General features: G+C 43.1%; 1 protein-coding gene across 2 annotated transcripts in view; it reads left to right on the top strand.

The window, feature by feature from the left end:
• The first annotated feature begins 22,000 nt into the window (after positions 1–22,000).
• CD36 (CD36 molecule (CD36 blood group)) overlaps positions 22,001–27,206 on the top strand; it is a 71,497-nt gene continuing 66,291 nt past the window's right edge. Inside the window, exon 1 of one of the 2 annotated variants that reach the window (XM_077338029.1) lies at positions 22,001–22,109. The gene's annotated coding sequence lies outside the window, so the exon portion shown is untranslated. Of the gene's footprint in view, positions 22,110–23,508; positions 23,672–27,206 lie in introns of those variants that run through there. The other variant, XM_077338031.1, reaches the window with a different exon arrangement.

The raw sequence follows: 27,206 nt of genomic DNA, 5'->3' as shown, positions 1-27,206 counted from the left end.
CCTGTCTCCATAGTCTACGTTTCTTCATCAAGAGCTCATTCCATGTTCAAATAACACTTACCAAAGACTTCCAGGAGCTCATCTACATCCACTAGCCTTTCATCACCAATCCAGCACCATCCCTTTAATGCAGGCATTACAGAAACCTGGTGGGATAATTCTCACAACTGGACTAATAGGATTGAGGGGTACAACTTATTTAAAAGGGAGAGACAAATGAAGAAGGGGGAGAAGTAGCACTATATGTTAAGAATATATATAATAATGAGGAAATATATGTGCATGAGATCCAAGACTTTGTGGATCCGGGGGAAAGGTAAAGGACCTAGGAGTGCAGGTTGTGTTTTCATCAGTTCTTCCTGTAAGTGGCTGTGACATAGGAAGGGAGAGAAAAATAATGCAAGTAAATGACTGGATAGGTCACGGGTGTTGTTGGGAAAGGTTTGGATTTCTGGATCATGGTTTAAGATGTCAATATGAGGGGCTACTATCAGGAGGGATGGAAAAAGTATTTTGGGAGAAGCCTTGCACACCTTGTGAAGAGGGCTTTAAACTAAATCCAAAGGGGGAGTGCGATGTACATTCAGAACCTACTGTGATGGCAAGAACTGAAGATTGCAAATCTACAGGGAATAGCACATAAGCAGGGAGCTACTAACTTACAAGGAAGTTCAAAACCCCAAAACATGGGGTACACAAAGGATGTTTTATGATGTACTAATGTACAGAGTATGGGATGTACTAATGCACAGAGTATGGGAAACGAGCAGAAGGAACTAGTAGTCCTAATAGATTCCTATGACCTAATAGGAATCACAGAAACTTAATGGGATAATACAATTTGGAATACTAGAATGGAGGGGTACAATCTATTCAAAAAGGACAGACAAGTAAAGAAGGGGGGGGGAGGTCTAGCAATATATGTTAAGAATCTTTATACTTGTGAAGAAATACAGGTACCTGAGCATGAAAGTTCAATTCAGTGCATTTGGGTAAATATAAAAGGAGTAGGAAATGAGAATGGTATTAGTGTGGGGGTCTGCTATAGACTACCAAGTCAGTCAGAGGATTTGGATGAGAAACTCCTAGACCAGATTACTAAATTCTCAAAGAGGAGAGAAACAGTGGTTGTGGGTGGCTTCAATTACCCAGATATCTGTTGGAAGACCAACTCTGCTAATAATGCAAACTCCATTAATTTCTTGACTTCTCTTGCCAACAGCTTCATTTCCTAGAAAGTAGCGAGTGCAGCCAGGGGGCCTGCTATTTTAGACTTGATTCTTATCAATAGGGATGAACAAGTAGATGAGATGGAAGTAGTGGGCACCCTTGGTAGTAGTGACCATTTGATTTTGGAATTTACAATTGTGGGAAAGAGAAAACCTTTACATAGTCAGACGTGTAGACTGGACTTTAGGAAAGCAAATTTTAACAGACTTAGAGGTATGTTGGGTAGAGTCCTGTAGTAAGAAAGACTTAAGGAGATGGGAGTCCAGGAGGGCTGGGAGTTTCTTAAAAGTGGAATACTGAAGGCTCAATCACAAACAATTATCTTAAGAAGAAAAGATGGAAGGAGTCTAAGGAAGCCAAGGTGGCTCCATAAGCAACTGTCAAATGATTTGAGGAATAAAAAAGAGTCATTTAGGAAATGGAAGGAAGGCCTTACTACTTACTAAGGGAATTTTAACAGACTTTAAGGTATGCTGGGTAGAGTTCCGTAGTCAGAAAAACCTAAAGAGATGGAAGTCCAAGGAGGTTGGTAGTTTTATGGATAATTATAATACAATTGATATAATAATAACAACTCTGTAATCATGATAATAATTATTATGGGGGAAGTACAGACATTTCTTAGTAGGCCACAGTTAAAATCAAAGATGCAATAGGCATATCAGAAAATCGCAAATACCTTCCAAAGACTCCTCCTCAGCTAGGATAGGGCAAAACATAGAGCAGCTAGCCTCTATCAGGTCATTTTCAGACCAGACCATCGTGTAGAACCAAGTAGGTAGAAAAGCAAGGGCAGTGAAGAATTCCACAACAGAATGGTGCTTGAGTCATATTATTGCCAAACAGCACTGGAGAATTATGCTTAATTTGTGGAATATGAATTTCAGCAATTTTTCAGAGCAGGGTTGTCAACTCTGGGTTGGGAAATTTGTGAAGATTTAGGGATGGAGCTAGGGGACGGGGAAGCGGGTTTCAGGACAGGATCGACTGAATCCCATGGCAGAGGGGTACTCAAGTTGTCAGGGTTGTCTTCCTGAAGACCGGGACTCATTGGGTGGAATGTGATGATGTTTGGGCTTGGTAGTGTCCCAATGAATAGTGGTAATAATAATAATATTCCACAAATTCCACAGGTATCGCATGGCATCTGTGTGTAGTCTCAATCATGTGGCTTTGAAGACAGAAGGGCCATTTAACAGACTATTCCCCTCAAAAAATACTATTATTTTATTACATTTCTATACTTCCCTTCTGAACTGGCTCATGGTAACTATGTGTTAAATGTAAAATATAACTGAGTTTTTTTATAAATTATTATTGCCCCAGTCTCAGCAAGCAGGCATGTGTAGAAGTCTTCAAAGAAGCCATAGATCTGCAAATTGAAGAATTATGTATTTTGGATATTTTGAAACACCCTATACGCTTCCAGTGTAGCCTACTTTCTCTTGCCTATCTACTCTACAGGAAAGGGAATTCTTAGGGGCTTTTTGCACGCCTTCAAAATAGCACAATGGTTGCCAATTGAAAACGCTACTGATTTGCTGTTTTGCACAACGTCGTCGACAATCTGCCACACACCTGAAACCAATCTGCAAAAAGCGCTTCCTTGTAGCGCTTTCAGGGAAATCCCCAAAAGTGGATTCACCCTCCGGAAAGCGATACACTCCTGCAACCAATCTGCAACACTAGCGAAAAAGACCTGTGCGTTAACATTGTTGTGGTTTCTACAAAGTCCCTCCCCCTGGCTCTCTTCTCTGATCTTCCGGCGAAGCGATCGCCATTTTTTTTTCTCCGAGCGAGCGGGGATAAACGCATCAGCGAGCCTCTTTCTGTTTAGAGGCTTCCCTGGCTTCAGTCCCTCCCCTTTAGTCACTAAGCACAAACCACAGAAAAGCCCGTTTGCTGATGTATTTTCCCTTTATTTTTTACACATTCATTCAGCCGAAAATCGGGCCCGTGAGGGGGGGGGGATTTTTTTTTTTCACTCGGAGGAAGCGTGGCAACGATCAAACGATCAAACGACAGCTCAAACACACTAGGCAGCTGGATGGGTCTCTCCGTTGCAACGAATCTACACAGATTCGTTGCAATGGGTCTGTTTTTTTTTTAAAAAAACCTTTCTTAAAGGGAAAGGGGCTGTTTGGGAGCATGCTAACGGCTGCCCATTGGCTGCTTGACGGCCAGGGGCGGGACGAGCTTGGCAATAGCGCTTCCTTTCTAGCGATTTCTGCCGAGACCGGAAGCCTGTGGGAAACGCTACAAAACGCAACTGGATTCCACTACAAAGGCAGGTATGCATAACGACGAATTCCACTATTTTAAATGACGATTTTTCATTCAGTGACCAATTTGCTACAAAGATCCCGGTGCGTAAAGCCCCCTAGTCTGAGGAAGAGTGCTTGCACTCGAAAGCTCACACCTTGAATAAATCTTTGTTGGTCTTAAAGGTGATACTGGACTCTGATTTTATTGTGCTAATTAAGATCAACATGGCTACCCATTTGAATCTTGACTCAAGCTAGTGATGGTGAGAAAAACTGTTTATTCCAATTTTAACAACATCCTCAATATTTCCAAAGTAAAGGTCACAAAATTAAGGTCTTCATCAATGACACTATTAAATACATAAACATAAATATAAACCATAATAAGTTCATATATAGCAGCATTCTTTCTCCATGCAGAACAAAAATATTTATAAAGAAATGTATTTAAAATACTAGAAATATAAGGAATATCGGAATCAGTTATTTATTGAACAATAAATCAACTCTATTCTGATACGGAAATATCTCAAAATGGTACTAACCTTAAAAATAAAAATGTATAAATGTCTATTTTATACAACAATGTATTTTGCATTAATATTAATGAATTTTAATAAATTGAATGTAATATCTACCTGAGTATTTAATATTTTAATATAAAACTTAAGGGTATTTCCTGAAATCTAATAAAGGTATGCAATTAAAATCCAAAACATATATTTATTATTCAATTATATACCCATAAACATAGATATGTGAAAGTGTACCTGGTTAGGCATTCTCCATACAGTGATGTTAGATTTTCCCAAACCGTGTTGTTATACATGTTCTATACCAGTAAATTTTAGCTGATCCCAAGAATGATTGGCATCCAGTAAATATTGTATTGATGCCTCAATAACAGAATTTTTTTATTTGGACAAGTGTTCTAATGTCCATGTCTTTAAAGCAGTGGTCCCCAACCTGCGGGCCGCGGCCCGGTGCCGGGCTGCAAAGGCCATGGCGCCGGGCCGCGGCTCCCTCTCCCCCCCCCCCCGCAGTAAAAAACTTCCCAGGCCGCAAGCTTGCGGCCCGGGAAGCTTCTTACTGCGGGAGGGCGGGGAGAGGGAATCAGGCCCGGCCGCGCCCGTGCGGGCACGGCCCGATGCATGGGTGCAGCCCGTGGGCATGGCCTGCGAGTGCGGCCCGATGCGTGGGTGCGGCCCGATGCGTGGGCGCGGCCCGCGGGTACGGCCCGATGCATGGGTGCGGCCCGCGAGTGCGGCCCGATGCGTGGGTGCAGCCCGCAGGCGTGGCCGATGCGTGGGCATGGCCCGCGCGGGCCGCGGGCCACGCACCAATGCCCTGCCGGTCCCCAACCTCAGAAAGGTTGGGGACCACTGCTTTAAAGGACATACGTTGTTGTTGTTAGGTGCGAAGTCATGTCCGACCCATTGCGACCCCATGGACAATGGACAATGGACAATGGATCGCTGCCTTGCCGTGGCAAGGGGGCTTGCGTAGTTCAGTGAAGTTATGAGCTATGCCGTGCAGGGCCACCCAAGACGGACAGGTCATAGTGAGAGCTCTGACAAAAGGTGATCCACTGGAGAAGGAACTGGCAAACCACTTCAATATCTTTGCCATGAAAACCCAATTAACAAGTTTAGACATGCCAATATACATATAGACATGCCAATATACACCTTTGGACAGGAACATCTGATTAAATAAATTATGTGTGATGTGATGCAATTTATGTATTTATCAAAATATTATGATTAATCAATAAATTGAGTCCCTTAGCCTCTTCCATGAATTTACAAGCCTGACATGTCGAGTATTTAAAGCAACCAGCCGGTAAATGATCCTCCCCAGTGGTTGTGGATTGGGAAATTAACTCTTTAATATTCTTCCTTCGCTTCCACATGAAAATGGGTTTAGATTCACAGCCTTTTAAATGGGAGATCATGTGTCAATGTTTTAAGATTGTATTTTTAATTTGATGTGAATATGCTGAAAAATCCAGTGCAAATACCATCTATTCAAAGTTGGGCATTCTTTAAAATTAGCAGTGTGTCTTGAATAGCTGATATAGCTCTAAACCTAGCTCTGGTAATGGCTTGTGAAGGATAATTACCTTATCTTAAGGAGGCACTGAGCTTCTCAGCAGCTAATTCAAAATCTTTGTTAGACTCATAGAATCATAGAGTTGGAAGGTACCTGCTGGGTCATCTAGTCCAACCCCCTGCACTATGCAGGATACTCACAACCCTATCGCTCATCCACTGTAACCTGCCACACCCTTGAACCTTCACAGAATCAGCCTCTCTGTCAGATGGCTACCTAACATCTGTTTAAAAATTTCTAAAGATGGAAAATCCACCACCTCCCAAGGTGTTCCACTGAGAAACCGCTCTAACTGTCAGGAATTTCTCCCAGATGTTTAGATGGAATTTCTTTAGCATTAATTTCATCCCATTGGTTCTGCTCCATTCCTCCGGGACAAGAAAGAACAACTCTGCTCCATCTTCTATATCAGTGGTCCCCAACCTTTTTACCACTGGGGACCGGGGGGGGGTAGTCTTTTGCCAAGGGACGTCGCCACTGCCTGAGCCCCTGCTCCACTTGATTTCTCACTGATGCACCTGACTTTCCGCCACCCACTGGGCAGCGCTGCTAGGAACAGCTGCGCAGTGCTACGCCGAGGGGGAAGCCCAGCCATGGCGGCCACCGGAGAGCACCAAATGTGAGCCGGCAGCAGAGTGGCAGGGCAGCGCCAGAGGCAGCAGCCGGGAAAGTGGACGAGGAGGAGCCGTGGCCCGGTACCACCTGATCTACGGACCGGTACCAGTCCTCAGACCAGGGGTTGGGGACCACTGCTCTATATGGCAGCCTTATAAATACTTGACAATCGTTATCAGATCCCCTCTCAGTCATCTCCTCTCCAGGCTAAACAGACCAAGCTTCCCCAACCTTTCTTCATATGTATTGATCTCCAAACCCCTCACCATCTTTGTTGCCCTCCTCTGGACATGCTCCAGTTTGTCTACATCCCTCCTCAACTGTGGTGCCCAAAACTGAACACAGTACTCCAAGTGAGGCCGAACCAGAGCAGAGTAAAGTGGTACCATCACCTTCCGTGATCTGGACACGATACTCCATTTGATACAGCCCAAATCCCATTTGCCTTTTTAGCCACCGAGTCACACTGTTGACTCATATTCAATGTGTGGTCTACTAAGACTCCTAGAGCTTTTCTGTACATATTACTACCAAGACAAATCTCCCCCATCCTATATTGGTATATATGGTTTTTCCTACCTAAATGCAGAACTTTACATTTGTCCCTATGGAATTTCATTTTATTCTGTTTAGACCAGTTCTCAAGCCTATTAAGATCATCCTGTATTCTGATTCTGTCTTCTGTTGTGTTTGCTACCCCTCCCAGTTTAATATCATCTCCCTCATCCAAATCATTTATAATATGTTGAACACATGCCCAGGACAGATCCCTCACTCTTCTCCAAGAGGATGCTGAATCATGTACAAGAATCCTTTGGGTATGATCTGTTAACTAGTTACCGATCCACCTGACAGAATTAGGATCCATACCGCATTTTAATAACTTGTCAACAAGAATATCATGTGGAACCTTATCAAAAGCTTTACTGAAATCCAGATAAACTGTGTCTACAGCATTCCCCTGATCCAGCAAGACAGTTACTTTCTCGAAAAAATAGATAATGTTGGTCTGACATGACTTGTTCTTGTGAAACCCATGCTGAGTCATATAAATCACAGCTCTCTGTTCCAGCTGCTCAAGGACTGAGTGTCTGATGATTTGTTCCAAAATTTTGCCAGCTACAGATGTCAAACTGATGGGTTGATAGTTCTCCGGATCCTCCTTTTTCCCTTTCTTGAAGATGTGGACAACATTTGCCTGCCTCCAATCATCTGGCATCTCATCTGTTCTCCAAGAAGTGTCAAAAAGAATGGACAGAGTTTCAGAGATTGCATCTGCAAGTTATTTTAGTATCCTTTTACCCTTTATTACATCTGCAAGTTCTTTTAGTACCCTAGTTAAAGGTACTTATTCAGCAATGCCTTAAAAATTGTTCTATCAGGAGGTTTTCTTTTAACTGTCTAGGATGATATGAATTAAACTCCAATAGGGTGTTACAATCTGTAGCTTTTTGATGAGTGGAAACATATAATTGGTTATCATGATTTTAATGTACATATATGTCAAAAATGTAATAGTAGTAGGGTGAGAACTGCATTCAAATTTGATAGTGTCATGTATAGAATTTGCTCATAAAATGAATTCTTGTAATATATCTGGATCCTTATAAAAATAAAAATGTCATCTAAAATGTAGTGGAAAACATAATATTGGCAAAATAAGGATTAGTATTTTCATGTTTAAGCAAGTTTGGTTTAAATTCATACATGAACAATGTCACCAAATTTGGGGAAAGGGTGGAGCCCATGGAAGCGCCATGTATCTTTAAATAAAGTTGTTCTGCAAACTGAAAGAATTTTTTTCTAGAATGATATCCAGAAGGTCTAATAGAAAATAAGTCGAAAGTTTTAATGTCCCTCTAATGTCCAAATATTTTCTGGCTACCTCCCTTGTTCATCCAATGGGATACTAGTGCATAGTGCCTTTAGATCCCAAGTAACCAGTAATGCCTGTTTTTCCACTTTTACATTCTTCATAAGTTTAATAAAATGTATGGACTCCTTCAAAATAATAGGTGTTTATGGAAAAAAGTTTTAAAATAAAGTCAATAAATTTAGAAAGTGGTTCTAATGCTGATCCTATCTCTGCAATGATAGGGCAGCCAGGGGGCATTTCCAAACTTTTATGATTTTTCAGTAACATGTAAAAATATGGGATCGCTGGAGATTTATTAATTAGATCATCAGCTTCCTGTTTAGAAATAAAATTTTAACCCATGCATGGCAATATGTATCAATTTAGTGAGTTCCTCTTAAAAATCAAGTGGTACCCTTTAATAAAATTTGTATCAGATGGTTGTCTTAAAGCTTCCTGCTCATAATCAGTAGTATTATCACTATGTCCCCTCCCTTATCTGCTGTCTTTATGGTAATAGAAGAGTAACTCCTTGATTTGGATGATGGCCTAAATTCCCCTAAAAAGAGGGATGCTAACTTGCATTTCTTTTCCCTGAGTTCAATATCCCTTTTAACTACCTTTTCAAATGTACTAATTTCTGGTATTTCTGTGTTGGGATTATATGTTGATCTAATTTAAATTTCTCCATATTCATGGTATTATTGTCATTGGAAAACATGTCCCTCGGCTTTAAAATCCTAGAAATTTAAATTTTTTAAATTCAAAATCCTGAATTTTGTTATGTTGGGGGTTTTAATGGGGGTTTAATGGGTTTTATCTGTTTAATTGTATGTTGAATTTTCTTTGAATTTTTATGTAACCCACCGCAAACCAGTTCTGGGAGTAGCGGACTAAAAATTGAATAAATAAACAAATAGTGATTTTAAAATAAATCTATTCTAGTTCTAAAAGCATTATACCTGTACATGTGTACAAAACTTAAACCTTTGGAGAGAACAGACTCTTCAGAAAAGGGAAGAGGTCTGAAAAATTGTAAATTTTTTTGGGGGTGGGCAGAAATGAAACAAAATCTGGACAATATTTGTCTAGTTGCTGGAGCATTCTTATAGGTTAAGGAGGGCATAGCATGTAAGTTTCATCTCCTTAAGAGCTGGGCATCTCAGTGTTGCTGCTGGTTAAAGTGACAGGATCCAAGCTAACACTTTTAGATTTGAATTTTGAATTTTTGTCTTTTATCCAAGGATATACATTGTCAGTCTGATAGTCGTGTAACTTGTGATTAAATTTGAGTTTTTTATCTTATTTTAAACTATCCACAAACTATTTCAATTTCTTATCTAAATTTTCAATTTTTTCCACAAAATTCTCTGGGGTCTCACTCTTAAGCAACCTGGCTGAGGGGCCTTCACCAGTTGATAGATCTGCAAAATGACACATCATCATGTCAGCAGGAGAATATAGTTTATTCTCATCATAGGAGGTTTTTTTTGTTCTTGATTTAATCAGTGTTGCATTCTGAACACAAAAGATAAGACTAGAGATAGGATTCAAAATACTGTTGGGAAAGTTGAGGGTGGGATAGGGTGATAATACTTATCCATGTATTAATTACTGGAATGGGAGGTACCTGAATTACACATACTTGAAAATCATTTTCACCTGCCTAGAAATTATCTCCTAATACCAAGTAGGTAGGTATTTGTTATTACTCTGTAGTGAAAGGAATGTACTCCGCACATTGTTTACACTCTCAGCATATAGATGATTTATCATTTTCTGTCGCAAAGGTTATGAGGCTTAAGGTTCTCCGGGTATTTTGGGCCATAATGTCTTTGGGTATCTGCAGTATTCCTTTTCTGAAGTGAAAACTTCTGGAGTTTAAACCTGACTGAACATTATGCCTTTGTTCCTCTAACTGAATCCTAGATTTTGGGGAAGTGAGAACAATAATTTGATAATGATTATTCACTGGAAATCATTCTGTACATGCTCAGAGGCATGAACCCCTTTATAGAGGTGAGTTATAGCAAGGTGGTTTACAGCTAATGATTAAAACTAGACACAGGACTAAATGAAACTGGGCATTCATTTTTCTGCCCTCTCTCCTTCTGATGGCCTCCTCTGTTGTCAATTGCCACCCCTTTAACAGAGGCATTATGGGATACTATTTATCTCCATGCTGTGAAGAGCTTCCACTGTTTATTTCTGCATATTAATTTATTACAAGGAGAAGTCATTTTTCCAGGCATCTTTGCAACCCAGGATACCCACAACAAATTGATGAGGAAACACCCAAGTACATAATAATAAGCTCACTCCAGTGTTCTCCCCAATATTCTCTCTTGATGCTGTGAGTAGTATGTAAGGAGTAAAGTTAAAGGTAAAGGGGTCACCGGGTCATGTCTGACCCTTGGGGTGACACCCTCTAGCGCTGTCAGGGTTCGAAGGGTCCGCTCCTCTTCTTTGCTCAGCCACGGTGTCGGCAGACAGGAAGGCAGGTCAGAATAACACTTGAGGCAGATAGTCGACGTCTCAGAATGGAGTCCACCGGGAAACCCGGGCTGAAACTCCCGGGTTCGTGATAGTTTCTTGCACTATCCCGAACCCCCCCTCCTCACTGATGCCGACCTCTCCCATTAAGTAGCTTTCCTCCCTCGCATCCCCCGCCCACCGAACCCTTAAAGGAGAAGCTCCGGCATCTTGCATCCGTCGTTTCAATCTTGGGCGGCTCCTTGCCCGGCCAAGACCGCTCCTCACTCCTCTCCGGTCCTCCAAGCGCAAACACTGCTCCTCGTTGGGGACTCCCCCCGCCGAGAACTCCCCCAGACCCGACTTTGCAGGGTTGGATAAAGGTCCAGGTGATACGCCTCTCGTTGGTGAGTCCCCGGGTAGGAGCGGCGAAGTCGGAGAAACCCCGACAAGCGCTTTCATGGCAGACTCAATATGGGATGGTTTGCCATTCCCTTCTCCAGTCATTACCATTTACCGCCCAGCAAGTTGGGTACTCATTTTACTGACCTCGGAAGGATGGAAGGCTGAGTCAACCTTGAGCCGGCTGCTGGGATTGAACTCCCAGCCTCATGGGCAGAGCTTCAGACTGCATGCCTGCTGCCTTACCACTCTGCCCCACAAGAGGCTCTTATGTAAGGAGTACATTCCATCAAAGTGAAAGCTCCCTCTTGCCCCACCTGCCAACTCTCCCCCAGAAGTAGGCATGTTGTGAATTTCCTGCAATATCTTGTATTGTGCAAGGGGATTGAGTTAGATGATCCTGGAGGTCCCTTTCAACTCTCTGATTCTAGGAGCTCTGTGAACTCATCCCAGCTTTCCATAGCATACAGCAAATGTGGCTTTCCAAATGTGTCAATGGGGCAGGAGGGCCTGCTCTCTAAATGAGAGAGGGGACTCCCTGCAGGCCTATGATGTGTGTTTTCTGTTGCTGCTAGGCCTTTTGTGAAATGGAGAACACCCCCTGAACAGAGGAAGCACCAGTGGTGCTGAGATGGAAGGCAGTCAAACGGCAGTACGGGAAGAAGATGCTGTGTTCCTTCCCCCATGGTAAAAAAACTTTTCACCACATCATGTGGAGAAGAGGAGGACAATTCTGCTGTTGCAAATGGACCCCCATTTTATCAATTAACTAAGCCTTTATGAGCTTTTTTTAGTTTGTTCAATACTGGGCATTGTGGTCTCTAGAAACACATAAAGATATACATAAAACTCTCAATTATGAATTTACCATGAACCTTGAGAAGGAAAGTCTCTTCTGCATTTAAAAAAGAAGAAGAATCCTATAATAGATTGTTTGCAATAGAGAGTGATTCAAATGCAGGCCTGAACTTGGCTTGGAAATCCCACCACTTCCTCAGCCAGAACCCTTAAGGATGAGACGTGCTGACATAAAAGACAGAATAGATAACAGACCAGCCCCTATGGAAGAATGTTTTCCGTAGCTGGTACAAGCCACAGAATAGACACTCAGTAATGTGGCTCTCTTAAAACGATGGGCTTTAGTATAGAACATTATAGTGTCACAGATTTTGATTATAGCTGCTCCTCAGCCAGATTTTGACTGGGCTTTTCAATAAAAGAATTCCTTTGGTCTCACATTGAACAAAACAATACATGGACATACAAAGCTGCCTTATGAGACCTTCTGCAGCCCAAGCAGATGCTCTACTACTGACCTGTGGCTTCTTCCCTACTCACAGTAGAGTTATCATTGTTCCTTCCAATGCAAAGTTTCTTCCATCTAACTCTACAGAAATCATTAGAGTGACTCTGCATAGGATAGCCCTGCCACCAAGCAAGCTTACGGAGTAAGTTTCATTGAATAAAATGAAAATACTTAGGATTTCACTATTCCTATGTCAGGCACCACAGGGCAAGTCAGCTGTATTTCTAGCAGAGCGACTGTAGCCCTGACACAGTTTTGCAAAAGCTGGCTGGAGAACAGGAATACACACGGGCATGTTCTTCATGCATACCCTTTATAAATGCAATACAAGGATGGTTGACTCCATTTTTAGATGGCATGGCCTTACGATTTTAATCATGGGTATCAACACACACACACAACACACACACCCAAACCAGGAGTCATTTTCCTCCTGGCAGGAGAAAAACTATCTTGTCTGCTAATTTCTGCAGTTTCAAGCTTCTAGCAGACATACATGAGTAGGAGCCAGCCCCCCCCCCCCAATTATGACTAGGTGAGATGGTACGGGTGTGTAGGCTCAGGAATGTAGCTGTGTTGGTCTGAAACAACAGAATAAAGTTTGAGTCCAGTGTCACCTCTAAAGGCAACAACATTTTGTTTTGAGTATTAGAGGCAAAGGAACACAGTGGGCACTAGCCCATAGGACTATGTGAGCTGAGGGGAGTGAAGTTTGGCAATGTGTCCATGATGGCATTTTCTGCCTGCCACTTGTGGGGGGGGGAGGAGGGAAGCATCCTGGTGAGGAAGGTGCATGGTGCCCCCCACCCCATTCAGTCAAGCAAAGTCAGGGCCATTCCGCACCGGGATCCATGTAGCAAATTGTTTGCTGAACGAAAAATCGCCATTTTAAATAGTGGAATTCGGCGTAACGCATACCTGCCTTTGTAGTGGAATCCAGTTGCATTTCTATCGTTTCCCACAATGTTCCGGTCTCGGTAAAAATCGCTAGAAAGGAAGCGCTATTGCTGAGCTGTGTCCCGCCCCTGGCCGTCAAGCAGCCAATGGGTGGCCGTTATCATGCTCCCAAACAGCCCCTTTCCCTTTAAGGAAAGTTTTTTTTTTAAACACACCCGTTGCAACGAATATGTGTTGATTCGTTGCAACGGAGAGACCCATCCAGCTAGCAGGTGATGTTTGAGCTGCCGTTTCATCGTTGCCACGCTCCCCCCGAGTGAAACCCCCCCCCTCACGGGCGCGATTTTCGGCTGAAAACAGTGTGAAAAATAAAGTGAAAATAAACCAGCAAACGGGCCTCTGCGATGCTTGTGCTTGGTGACTTTAAACAGAGGGGCTGCAGCCAGGGAAGCCTCGCTGGGTAAATGAACCCTCGCCGGTGCGTTTATCTCCGCTCGCTCGGAGAAAAAAAAATGGCGATCACTTCGCCGGAAGATCAGAGGAGAGAGCCAGGGGGAGGGACTTTGCAGAAACCGCAACAATGGTAACACACAGAACTTTCCCGCTAGTGATGTAGATTGGTTGCAGGAGTGTAGCGCTTTCCAGAGGGTGAATCCACTTTTTGGGATTTCCCTGAAAGCGCTACAACAAAGTGATTTTTGCGGATTGGTTTCAGGAGTGTTGCAGATTGTCAACGACGTTGTACATAATGGCAAAACTGTAGCGATTTCAATTAGTAACCTTTGTGCTATTTTGGACGAATGCGGAACGGCCCTCAGTATTGCCTACTCAGATGGGCAGCTGATTGCTAGGCTCTCAGCAGAGGTTTCAGAGATCCAAAAACCTGTTCCTTTTAATTGGGCATGGCATGAATTGAACCTGGGAGCTTCTGCCTGCTAGGCAGAGGCTGTTCTACAGAGGCAAGGGCCGTCCCCTAAATAGGGACCCTATCCACTGAGGCAGCATTGTGCAGGTGAGCTGGGCCACCCTTCTCCCCCCACACTGTTTGGAGGTGGGGAGTGTATCCAGCTCTCTGCTCTGCTGTTGGGAGGCTGGGAAGGTGCCCAGTTTCCTCCCACATGGTTTGGAGGCCGGGAGTGTGGAGACTGGGAGGAGACAGGAGCAGACACACAGCCAGGTGAGAAGTGGTTCTGTATCGAGCCCTCCAGCCTCAGAGGAAGCCAGTGGGTCCAGTTCTCCCTCCCCTGCTGCTTGGAGTTTGGGAGGGCAATGGAAGGGGGTCCATCCAGGTGAGGAGGAATGCCACCGCACGCCCTCCAGCCAGGAAGACTTACCATCAGTGGGCTCTTTTCCTGCCCTGTTCACTGCCCAGAAGTGGCAATCAGGAGGAGGAGGAGGAGGAAGGTGGGGTAAGCCTCTTGATTGTGCATGTGAAGGTGCCTAGTGTGTTCCTTGTTTGTTTGTTTGTTTATTTATACATAATATTTGATTTATAGACCACCCCTCTCTGCAAGTGGGCTTGGGGTGGTTTACATCCTAAAAAATCCCAAAGTGCCAACTATTAAAAAAAATCCTGCCATTCTAAAAATGAAAAACGACCATCTCCCATCCCATCTATCTCCTGCATGGCTTGCAGGAATTGGCTGTAGGCCAGGTACATATGCCCAGCCACAAAGAGGGGGGGGACCCCTGACAGGTTCTTAGGCTGTCATGGCCTCAGCCAGAGGTCTGTGAACCCTAATCTAGGACAGCAACTCATTCCACCAGGCTGGAGTCAGAGCTGAAGAAACCCTGGCTCTTGTTGAGGCCAGATGACTTGAGGGCCAAGAATCACCAACAGATTAGCACTTGATGAACAAATTGCTTTTGAGGGGGGGGCATACTGGGAGAGTTGATCCCTCAGATCTTGCATATAAATCAGTCCATACCAGGACTTGGCTCTGAGAGACCCAGGTTAGCATCCCCATGGAAGCTTGCTAGGTGATCGTAGGCCAGTCACATACCTCCTGACAGAGTTGTTGCTGTGAGGGTAAAAGGGATAAAGGGAGAAATGGTGGTTGGCATCTGGTTGGGATCACTATCAGGGAGAAAAGCTGGGCACAAATATCTAAAGAAAGGAAGAACTTGAGACCTGAAAGGAGGATGCCAGAGCCATGCACTGAGAACAATGCCTGCAAGAGGCATAATCAACCATTGATCAGGTCCTGAACTCAAATAAGACTCTGCAAGGCCTGGAACTGATATGGCAGCAGCTGTGCATTGCCTCATGATGTCAACTCCCAGGCCAAGAAAGACAGTGGGGTTCTGACCCTCCACAAGAGACATTGTTCAGTAGTTATCACTTTAAAGACTTCTCACGGTTTTAAAAGTACAGCTTTATTTTTATCAGGCCACAGTCCAACCCGGTGTTTCTCCAGTTTTCTCAGCCGCTGTGTTAGCCTGTTTTGGAGTGCAGGTCCATTCTGCTCTGTTTTGGCCAGGCTCCTGGAATCAACATTCAGAGGATGTTTTTCGTGCAGCCTCTGTCCTACAGAACCTTTGTCATATATTCCTGGTGGAAAGAACTTTTGTTCTATAAACTGAAAAGCTGTTTCCTCAGCTCACCCCGGAATGCATATGTCTCCTATTGTGATGCAATGCACAAGCTATTAATCTCACATAATTGCTCGGCAATTGTCATCCCTTCCTTTTGGACAGAAACTGTATTCATACCAAAAGAACATGGGTAATAAACTAAACAATGATACAAAAAGCAGGTGGACAGTTGTTCATATGCAGGTCAGTGGCTGCACAAAAAAGCCATTTGGTCTAACGTACCAGGGATACCCTTGGATTATACCACCCTTGTGGCTATAGTTTTCATTAGTATGTTGGGGAGGAGGAATCAATGTAACCTTCTCCCTTGCCTGCTACATCAGGGGATGCTTTCTTGAATATGCACCCTCTGAATATGTGCCCTCCCACCGAAAAGCACTCTGCTCAGCAAATTCCAATTTGCAGGTCATCCACAGCCCCAGAGAGGTGTGCTTGGCCTCAGAGGATCAGCCCAGTGGAATAAGCCACCAACAGAGACCCAGGTCTTTATGGAACTTCCCAAGTTCCAAAGAGCCTGCAAAATGACACTCATCCGCCAGGCATTAAGAGCTGAAGCCCCGCCCCCCAACTCCTACTCCCACCATTCTGTGCCTGGCTGATACTGGGATACAACTGGAATATGGTCACAGGTGCAACAGGGGTTGATATTTTGATGGACTGTGCTTTTATTTTGGTTTTCTTGAACTGTTTTAAATTGATGAATTTTAAAATTTTAGCTAGGTTATTTATTGTATGGCATTTTTTACTGTCAAATTGTTGTAAGGCACCATGAGACTGTTTGGAGAGGGGCAGCCTAGCAGCTCGACAAACAAACAAACAGTAAAATTGTTTTCACCTTTGACAACAGAGCTGATCAAGCTAGCTTGTGGTGATAACTGGTTGCAGGAAAGTGACCTTGAAGATCTTATCACTTAATTTTGGTGGGTAGTGCTACTCCAAGGCTGCAAAACCGCGGTGGTGTCGTGTTTAAGAGCGGCAGCTTCTAATTTGGAGAGAAGGCTTTGATTCCCCACATGCAGCCAGCTGAGTGACCTTGGGCTCATCACAGTCCTTTTACAGCTGTTCTCACAGAACAGTTCTGTCAGAGCTCTCTCAGCCTTACCTGCCTCACTGGATGCCTGACAAGAAGAAGAAGAAGAGTTGGTTCTTATATGCCGCTTTTCTCTACCCGAAGGAGGCTCAAAGCGGCTTATGGTCGCCTTCCCTTTCCTCTCCCCACAACAGACACCCTGTGGGGTGGGCGAGGCTGAGAGAGCCCTGATGTCACTGCTAGGTCAGAACAGCTTTATCAATGCCATGGCAAGCCCAAGGTCACCCAGCTGGCTGCATGTGGGGGGGGGGGTGCAGAATTGAACCCGGCATGCCAGATTAGAAGTCCACACTCCTAACCACTACACCAAACATGCTTGAACCTTCTGCATAGAAACTGAGCCATGACCCTCCAGAAAAGCAACTGCAGTGAGTTTTGTTGGTAAAATTAGAGTTGTTTTGCTATTATCACCAGCTAGGTTTGCTAGGGTTTTTTTGCTGACCAAGTTCCTGCACCTTCCAAATAGGGTTTCCAGCACTGCTTCAGCAAATGCCAGGAAATTTGGGGATGGATGCCTGGGGAGAATGGAGTTTGGGAAGGATGTGGATACGATGTCACTTCTCAGTGATGCTCTAGGCCAGGGGTAGTCAACCTGTGGTCCTCCAAATGTTCATGAACTACAATTCCCATGAGTCCCTGCCAGTGTTTGCCCTTGTAGAGCATTTGGAAACTAAAACTGGTAGAAAACTGGCTGGTGTGAGTTGTAGAGACCATATTGATGGAGTAGGGGTTGAACTTTTCACTTTTGCTATGCTATGAAATGCTGCCATTCCTAAAGTGCCCATTCAATGATTAAACATTGTTTGTGACAATGCAAAGTTCTGTAATACCTTGTCTCTGTAACTCAGCGTCTGGAACTATGTCTTAATCAGAAGGCCTTGTGAGGAGGGTGTACTTGACCATCTCTTGAAATGCTGCCAAATAGTCCCAATGTTGATGTACCGGGCTGGCCCATTTCCAAGGCCAGTGGAAGTAGCTAGAATTGTTGATACTAAACCATTGGAGTTGGGTGGAGGGCTGGAGGAATGGAAAATTGCCTTTTTGGGCCTTTCCAGTGACTTTGCAAAATGGCAAAATGTGGTCCAGGGGGATGTACAAAGGGTGGAGACCTTAGGTTATTGGTTTGACCTGTAAAACTTCTCCTGCCTCCAATGAGAAGTTATATAATTTTATGTTACTCTATTGTTCTACACACAGGCTCTTTTGGGACCAACCCACCCATGTTATTTTGTTCTTCTGCAGTTAAATAAAATCATAAAAGATTTTCCAGTCTAGTGGTCATTCTATTCAGGTACTGCGCACTAAGCAAACGATCCCAAAAGGCCCAGACCAGGCCCTGGGCCATCAATATCATACCAATCTTGTTTTACCTAACCTGGTTTCCAATATGTTTCATGGTGCTGATATATCTAAAGTCATAGATGGCTTTGGGTCAGCAGGTTTTAAGGTTTACTTTCTTCCATCAGAAACTACCGAACCATTATGGTCATCTTTGGGACCTTGCTTTGTGTCTCCTACCACCCCTCATTTGAGGCAATATAGGTAACCTTTGTGGTGCCAAAATTATGGGATTTTCTCCCCAGGGAGATTAGTCCCCCCCCCTTTATTGTTAGCAAATGAAGACTTTTTTGTTCTTTTTGTTTTTTGTCTATATGTAGTATTTAAAAGTTGATTTTTAAGTTTCTGCTATCTTGAGGACATAAATTAGGTAGACAGGTGGTATAAAAACATTTTAAATAAATAAAGGATGTCACTCTTATACATGTGCTTTTCAAGCTGCTCAAAACATTGGTGAGACAGAACTTCCCTTTCAGAGGCCATGGCTATTTTCCTCTTAGCAGACTTCATACTAACAGATGTTCGGCTGACGGACCTATCACTCCTTGGCAGCTGAAATCAACCCACTATCATTGTTATCATGGTTTGTATACAAAGTAAACAGACTGTGTCTGTCTAGTGAATTTTGATTCTGTCATTCTTTCAAAGAGCTCAGAGAGGCACCTATACCCTTGAAACAACTCCATGAGGCAAGTAAGGCTGAGAGAGGGTGCTAGGGCTGCTAATTGTTTGGAGGGAAAATGTCTTGTATTTAATTGACGTGTAAAGATGTGTGATTTATCAAGCAATATTCTCCCTTCAGACCATAAACAGTTTAGGCTACTCATTTTCACACATTAAACCATTTAAGATGCTTTGGGCTAATCCTGCGTTGAGCAGGGGGTTGGACTAGATGGCCTGTATGGCCCCTTCCAACTCTATGATTTTATGACTCTATGATATTATATTATTAAAGGGAAGGGGCTTTCCCCCCTCCTTGTCCATTGGCAAACCTTGTGTGTGTGTCATCCAGTAAATTTCCTGGTAGCAAATGAAGATGAACTCCCAGATCCTAGTACAGTACCTAACCCATTAGTCACTGGCCCTCCAAGGCAGGAGCTCACTGTGAACTTTCCAAGAAAATTGAAAGGCCAGTCTGCCACTGATTTATGTAAAGACTTCCCTACCACTTACAAGGTAACAAAACCGGTAGGACTACGAATTGCTTGGAGAAAACATGTCCTGGCCCTTTAATAAAGGAATCTTCTAGGATGGTGTGACTTGCCTTCATGCCATGAAATGCCTCAGCTGCTCAATTCCATGCATTAAGCCTCTGTTAAAGGGAAATGATGTTTTTCTACAGGCACATTAGCAAGATTAACAATGCACATGTAAATTAAATATGATTGGGATGACCATCAAAGAGTTGCTGGGGGAAATGTTCTCCAGGTCACCTTGGAATTACTTTACTGCATTTGATCTGCCTCTGAACTTTAACATATTAACAGTTCCTAAGTGGAGACAGTCATATATGATTGCGTGCTGCAATGCATAACCAACAGTTCATGTTAAGGGTTGTTTTCTTCATATAGCTTCAAACCAACACTACTGTGATTGCCAAATGGGGGAACTTGATTCATCATCCCATGTTCTCTTTGACTGTCCAAAATATGAAGCAAAAAGATAAATTCCTGAAAAAATTGATTTTGAAACAGTCATCCTTTTCTAATAATGTAAGACTAAGATTGTTTTTGTGTAGTTTATGTCAACATAGTGTTGTTGAAACAGTGAGAACTGAACATGGAATCACTGACTGGTTCAAAATTGAGAAAGGAGTTCGGCAAGGCTGTATACTGTCGCCTTGCCTATTTAACTTGTATGCAGAGCACATCATGAGAAATGCAGGATTAGAGGAGTCACAAATTGGGATCAAGATTGCAGGGAGAAATATCAACAACCTCAGATATGCAGATGATACCACTCTAATGGCAGAAAGTGAAGAGGAACTAAAGAGCCTGTTGATGCGGGTGAAGGAGGAGAGTGCAAAAGTTGGCTTGAAACTCAACATCAAGAAAACAAAGATCATGGCATCCGCCCTCTCAATTCCTGGCAAATAGATGGGGAAGAAATGGAGATAGTGACAGATTTTATTTTCCTGGGCTCCAAGATCACTGCAGATGGGGACTGCAGCAAAGAAATTAAAAGACGCTTGCTCCTGGGGAGGAAAGCTATGGCAAATCTAGACAGCATCCTAAAAAGCAGAGACATCACCCTGCCAACAAAAGTGCGTTTAGTCAAGGCTATGGTCTTCCCAGTTGCAATGTATGGCTGCGAAAGTTGGACCATAAGGAAGGCCGAGCGTCAAAGAATTGAGGCTTTTGAACTCTGGTGCTGGAGAAGACTCTTGCGAGTCCCTTGGACTGCAAGGCGAACAAACCGGTCAGTCCTAGAGGAGATCAACCCTGACTGCTCTTTAAAGGCCAGATCCTGAAGATGAAACTCAAATACTTTGGCCACCTCATGAGAAGGAAGGACTCCCTGGAGAAGAGCCTAATGCTGGGAGCGATCGAGGGCAAAAGAAGAAGGGGACGACAGAGAATGAGGTGGCTGGATGGAGTCACTGAAGCAGTAGGTGCAAACTTAAATGGACTCCGGGGAATGGTAGAGGACAGGAAGGCCTGGAGGATCATTGTCCATGGAGTCGCGATGGGTCGGACACGACTTCGCACATAACAACAACAACAAGTGTTGTTGATGTAGCAAACCTGTTTTACTGGGTATTTTTATTTCTTGAATTTCTTTTGTGTTATTAAACCATAATAAAGCTATACAAACTGTACTGCATATTACACTCATACAATCCAATCTGATGAATGTTTACCCACTATAGTCAATGGGGTTTACTCTCAAGTAACTGTATCGGCTTGCTACCTAAATCATCTTTAAACACGGAATTGGATTTACTTCTATTATTTGTTCAGCACTGTCCTTTGCAATTCTACAATCCAAGTTTCAATAGAAATACTTCCACCTTGCCATCATATATGTACATTGCATCCAGATTCAAACCCTCAGTGGGCTTTTGCATCTTGAAAAAGTTACAGAGATAGGTAAAATGGCTTCTTCTACATGTATACAAGAGCCTCTTGTGGCGCAGAGTGGTAAGGCAGCAGACATACAGCCTGAAAGCTCTGCCTATGAAGCTGGGAGTTCAATCCCAGCAGCTGGCTCAAAGTTGACTCAGCCTTCCATCCTTCCGAGGTCAGTAAACTGAGCACCCAGCTTGTTGGGGGGGGGGGGGTAAATGGTAATGACTGGGGAAGGCACTGGCAAACCACCCCGTATTGAGTCTACTATGAAAACGCTAGAGGGTGTCACCCCAAGGGTCAGACATGACCCGGTGCTTGCACAGGGGATACCTTTACCTTTTTACATGTATACATGAAGCTGCTTGCATCAGACTACTGGTTTATGAATGTCAATACTGTCTACTTTGAATGGCAGCATCTCTACAGGGTCTCAGGTCAAGGTCTTTCAAATCACTTACTGTTTGATCTCTTTTACTGAATGTGCCAGGGATAAAATCTGGGACCTTTTCAATGGGGGGCTCCTGTACTACTGAGTCACATTTTGTTTTGGGGTTTTTTGCCCTAGGCCTTTGACTCTCTTCAGATTCTGAACACAACACCCCTACATGGAATGATAGTTGCTGGATTAATACTTTTGATAATGTTTTACACATTGTTGTGGTTAAGTTGCTACAGTGCTGGAACTTTATGAAGCCACCAGTTTGCTATTCTGAGTAATTGTAGATAAGCTTCTGGTAAGTTAATTAGCATTTTACTCAGCTGGGTAGGATAAATACATGAGAGGCAGCTCCTGGAGGAGATCATAATGAGGAAGATCTGGGTGTAAGATGTAAAGCGGCTGACTTAAAAACAGGTTAGAAGCAAGGTAAGTAAAAAATACAGGATCTGAAAGAGTAGTAAGTTACTTAATTAGAGGTGCCAAGACTTATATATCGTAGGCATTGTTGCATAAACACATGCTTTTGGGATCAGTTAGTTTCTCTCTTAATGGGGTTCTGGTGATGCTAAAATGGGAAAGAGAGAGCATGCTGTATAGATCTGACATTCTGTTTCACAATGGGAGAGATGATTTTGAAATGGGGGATATGGGAGTGAAACCTTTTCCCACCTGTGCTTTCCCTGTTCCAAATTTGCTTATGGCAAGGGATGTTCTCCCTTAGTCTTTCAGGTTCAAGGAATCCCTGTTGTAATCTATTGTTAAGGGCAGCAGCTTAGAACTGAACTCTCGTAGCCAAACAAAGATGGATGTGTTCCTTTCCATTGCTCCCGTCTTGGCTCTGCACTTCTTTCTCTTGAAACTGCTCATTATGCCTGAGTGCTCTTGCCTTCACATATGCGTATAATGCAAATAGTTTCTCCCTTGGGATGTCCAGTTGATCCTTCTTGAGAAATGCTTATCACACATGATGATCTGCAAACATGAAAAGAATCTCTGCTCTTGGTGTCATCAGGAATTTGTAGAGCTAATGTGGAAGGAAGAATATGATGTTTGAACTCTGCTTTAATTTGGGCAGTGCTACTTACTGATACATATCATGAGAGGCTAACTGCTTTGTCTTGGAGGATGCTTAATAAAAAGCCCTTATGTAATGTTTCTGTTGACCTTTTGTGGTATATGCTGGCCACCACTGTAATCTATAATCTATAACCATTAAAAAGCTGGTAAAGGGTGCTGGGAGGAGCTTTCACATTCCTGATTGGGCATCCATCCAACAAACGGCCAACCAGGAAGGATGTCCTACTCCTGGTAGCATTCCCCCCAACTTCTTCCATTTGAAAGAAGTTCCAGCTGGGTATGCAGGAGCTGGGAAGGAGGGCAGAGGGCCTAGAACTGTGGGATGAGGAGGGAGGATGGCTCTTGCTGCCCTAAGGAGCTCCAGCCATGGCCTTGCTGCTGGGGCAGTGAAAGGAGGGCTGGACTGTCTGCCAATTCCTGCTTGAAGACAAATAGTTTATTATTATTCTTCAGCTTGTATACTGCCCCTCTCTGTAAATGGGCTTGGGAAGTTTCACAACTGTAAGCTAAAACAATTAAAACAGCATAAAATACTAAAATGAACAAATAACTGTCAGCAACTAACAAGGGTCATTATTTCATATTCTGTTGCAAAATCTGCTTTCTTTTCTGCAGGAAATGGGAGAGCTTTGAATAAGGAATGTACCAGCTGAGTTATGTGTTTAATTGTGTTTGCTGGAATGTCAACGTTAGTCTTTTCATAAATGTTCATATTTTCTTCTTTCTCTTTTTTTGTATTTTATGGTAGTCTAAGACTGTAAGAAATCAATTAAAAAGTCAAGTTCTAAGACAATGAAGAGACAAAATTCAAGAAAAGTACAATCGCCTTGAATGTCTCTTTAACTCTACATTCTGGGCTTCCAATCTTTGGCATGAGGCCAAGTTTTCATTCCTCAGATACTATCTGAAAGGTGAGAGCTGGTTGTTTTGTTGTGTTGTAATTAAGGCTGTAAATGGCCTATTGCATCATTACATTCAATGAGGTGCCCAGTTGAGCATTATGACCTCCTGAATATAACAATGCCTTGGTATGCCCCTGGTGCACCCAATAAATGAGCTGACACAGCTCTTTAAGTGAGCTTCTTAAATGGGAGTGAAATTTAGGCCAGTGAATACGCACATGGCATATCTGACATCTTAACTTTCTTTTGGCCACTCAGACTTGTACAATGCCAAGAATATGGCACTCCATTACTTAACTACCAGATGATTACTGTGAGCCGCTTTGTCAAGTGCAACTTATGTGCAAGTTGCATCACAGCTCACAGTCTGGAGACTAGTCTGGAGACCATCTAATCTCTCTGTTGTGTGAGTGTAACTTTAGTTGTGGGATTTCTTGCTGCAGCATCTGTGAGTAAGGCAATGTCAAGGCTTCATTAGTACTGATTTGCCCCACTGTGGTTTCTACCCTGTGAGTGTGAGAAGAACCTGGATTAGAATCTTGTCTATTTTGTCCAAAGGTCAAGGAGCAGCCTATGTCATATATACAGCATATGACACTGAGGACATAAAGTGACCAACCAGATGATCTGGAAGACCAATGAACAGTGAACAGAGGCCATAATGCTGGAGGTTGAATTTTAGTGCTGGCCTCTGAATGGAGGATAGTCACCATGGCTAGTAGCTACTGGCAGATTTCTCCGTGAATCTGTCTAGTATCTATCTCTAATTCTACTGGCAGTGAATTCCACAATATAATTTAATTCAGTGAAAAGGTTTTCCTTTTCTTTATCCTGGTAAGTTCTGTGAGATGCAAAAGCCTGCACATGGCTAAGTGTTGCTGGGTTGGTCCTTTTTAAGGGCCTTACTTAGCTGTTGTGTTTCAGTAGTCTTTAGCTGGTGGATCCAGAGTGCTGCTTTTTATACTGATGGTAAAAGAACCAATGCAATGGGTAGGGTCGCAGACTAGGATCTGGGAGACAGAGGTTCGAATTCTCACTTGGCCACAGAAGCTTGCTGGGTGACCTTGGACCAGTAATGCACTCTCAGCCAAACCTTCCTCACTGGATGCTGAACAGATTTAGAGTCTAGTGGCACCTTTAACACCAACAAAGTTCTATTCAAGGTATGAGCTTTTGTGTGCACACAGACTTCCTCGGATGAATTCTTGTATGCAAGTGTGTGGGTAAATTAACATACAGCATAATGAAAAGAGTTGACAGATTCCAGATACAAATGGGGAAAACAGCAATTTGGATTTGTTTGTATTTGCTTGTGATTGAATTCCATGGGAAACGTCTTGGGTTCAATAAATATCTCTACATTAAGAGAATCTAGTTGCCCATTATTCTATTAATGTAGACGTATTCATTGAGTCTGTTAACTATTTTCATTATGCTTTATGTTAATTTAGAAGAAGAGTTGGTTCTTATATGCCTCTTTTCTCTACCCAAAGGAGTCTCAAAGCAGCTTACATTCACCTTCCCTTTCCTCTCCCCACAACAGACATCCTGTGAGGTAGGCAAGACTGGGAGCTCTCTAATATTACTGCTCGGTCAGAACAGCTCTACCAGTGCTGTGAGGAGCCCAAGGTCATCCTACTGGCTGCATGTGGGGAAGTGGGGAATCAAACCTGGCTCACCAGAGTAGAAGCCTGCACTCCTAACCACTGCACCAAACTATCTCTCTCACTTGCCTATAAGTATGAGCTGATTACTTCTGAGGAAGTGTGCATGCACATGAAAGCTCATATATACCTTGAATAAAACTTTGTTAGTCTTAAAGGTGCCACTAGACTCTAAATGTGTCCTGCTGCTTCAGACCAACATGGCTGCTCACTGGAATCTCACAGGATGCTTGTGAGGCTAAAAGAGAGAAGAAAAATGATGTAAGCCATTTTGAGTTCCCATTAGGGAAAATTTGGGGTATAAATGAAATAAAATGTAAGCAATTGGTATAGCCAAGTTCCAGGAATCCTTGACTTCTTGGAAGCATGTATATAATAAAGTATTTATATGTTCTTTTCCTTGCAGCTCAGAGTAGTTTACAGATCATAACTTAAAATACCCCAATTTAAAATTTAAACCTTACAGATTGAAAACCCCAAATAACCCCCTCCAGATACCTGCAGGTTAAACCCCATTAGAACCCTGGTAAATAAGTTGGCCTTCTAGCACCTCTGAAAAATATCTAAAGGTGGTCTTCTTCCCCCACCCTGCCTTTCTCCTCACTTCTTCCACTAATGTGCTATTGCATGGGAGGGTTTTTGGTGTTCTTTAGCTTCATGCAAGTAAAGTTCAACAGGCCTGCAGAAACTGAACTATCCCTAGAACATGACCTTGGGACCACCTGAAATTGTTAAGGCTTCTTGATACAACAAATGCTTCCAAGTGAAGGATTCCCTGAAGAGGGAAGGTTTTTGAAAATCATTGACTTGCTGAACACCTACTGTCTATGCATGAGAAACTCTGCCATGGGTTAGATGGCAATAAGACAGTAACAACTTTGTTCCAAAAAAGGTCCTATCATGGTTCAAGGTCACATAAACCTACCTGTGGCCTTCTATCAGAGTCCTTCATTCAATGATTAAGGTCCATTCCGCACAAGTTTAATGTAGCAGAAGGGTTGCAAATTGTAATCGCTATTAACATGCAGTTATGCACGACGTCGTACACAATCTGCCACACTCCTGAAACTCCTGAAATCCCAAAAAGTGGATTCACCCTCCGCAACACTAGCAAAAAAGACCTGTGCGTTAACATTGTTGCGGTTTCAATATTGACAGAAACAAGCAAACAAAAAACGGAGTGGGAATGATTTTTCACCACAACTTGGGGTGGGGCTGGGGTGGGGGTAGAGCTCTTATGACCTTGGCACCAGAAGATTACTGGGCAGAAGATGTTGGGCAGAAGATTACTGGGTATGATAGTTTTTCCAGCATGACTATGACCCAAGCATCTCAGCTATTGAGTATAACGCACATTAGTGCCAAGTCTTACAGATTAAAATCAATATGATATGACTAAATTCCCAACATCTGTCAAGCTGCACATTTTGATCTTAATTATAATTATAAAATAATGTTGTGGCAGATGTCCTTATATATACCTTTTCAGTTTATTACTTTTTATAATGAGTGTGACACTCTTCCCTAATACTTTCATCCCCAGGCTTTATTATGTGACTGCTGTCTAATTCATGTGATACTTTTTAATCATGTCCTTCCTCCATGAAGCCCTGTGAGGAAGGTTAAGCTGAGACAATGTGGGCTGGAGCATCTGGATAGGGTCTGCCACAGTGACACTTTTATCTGATACCAGGTGCCTTGCACGCCAACAAAAAAAAAGCCTTTTTCATTGGGGAGGGGGTAGGTGAGGAATGCCATGATTAGCCAATTGGATCCATCAGATCCAACCCACTGAACTTCATGGCAGAGTTGGGGAAGTGATCTTAGATTACTCTGTTCCAGCACTCCAGACACTGGACAATACTGGTTATGAAACGGTC

The sequence above is a fragment of the Paroedura picta genome, chromosome 5 (assembly GCF_049243985.1).
Source record: "Paroedura picta isolate Pp20150507F chromosome 5, Ppicta_v3.0, whole genome shotgun sequence".
In the NCBI taxonomy this organism is placed as follows: domain Eukaryota; kingdom Metazoa; phylum Chordata; class Lepidosauria; order Squamata; family Gekkonidae; genus Paroedura; species Paroedura picta.
This window is presented reverse-complemented; position numbering and strand designations above follow the sequence as displayed.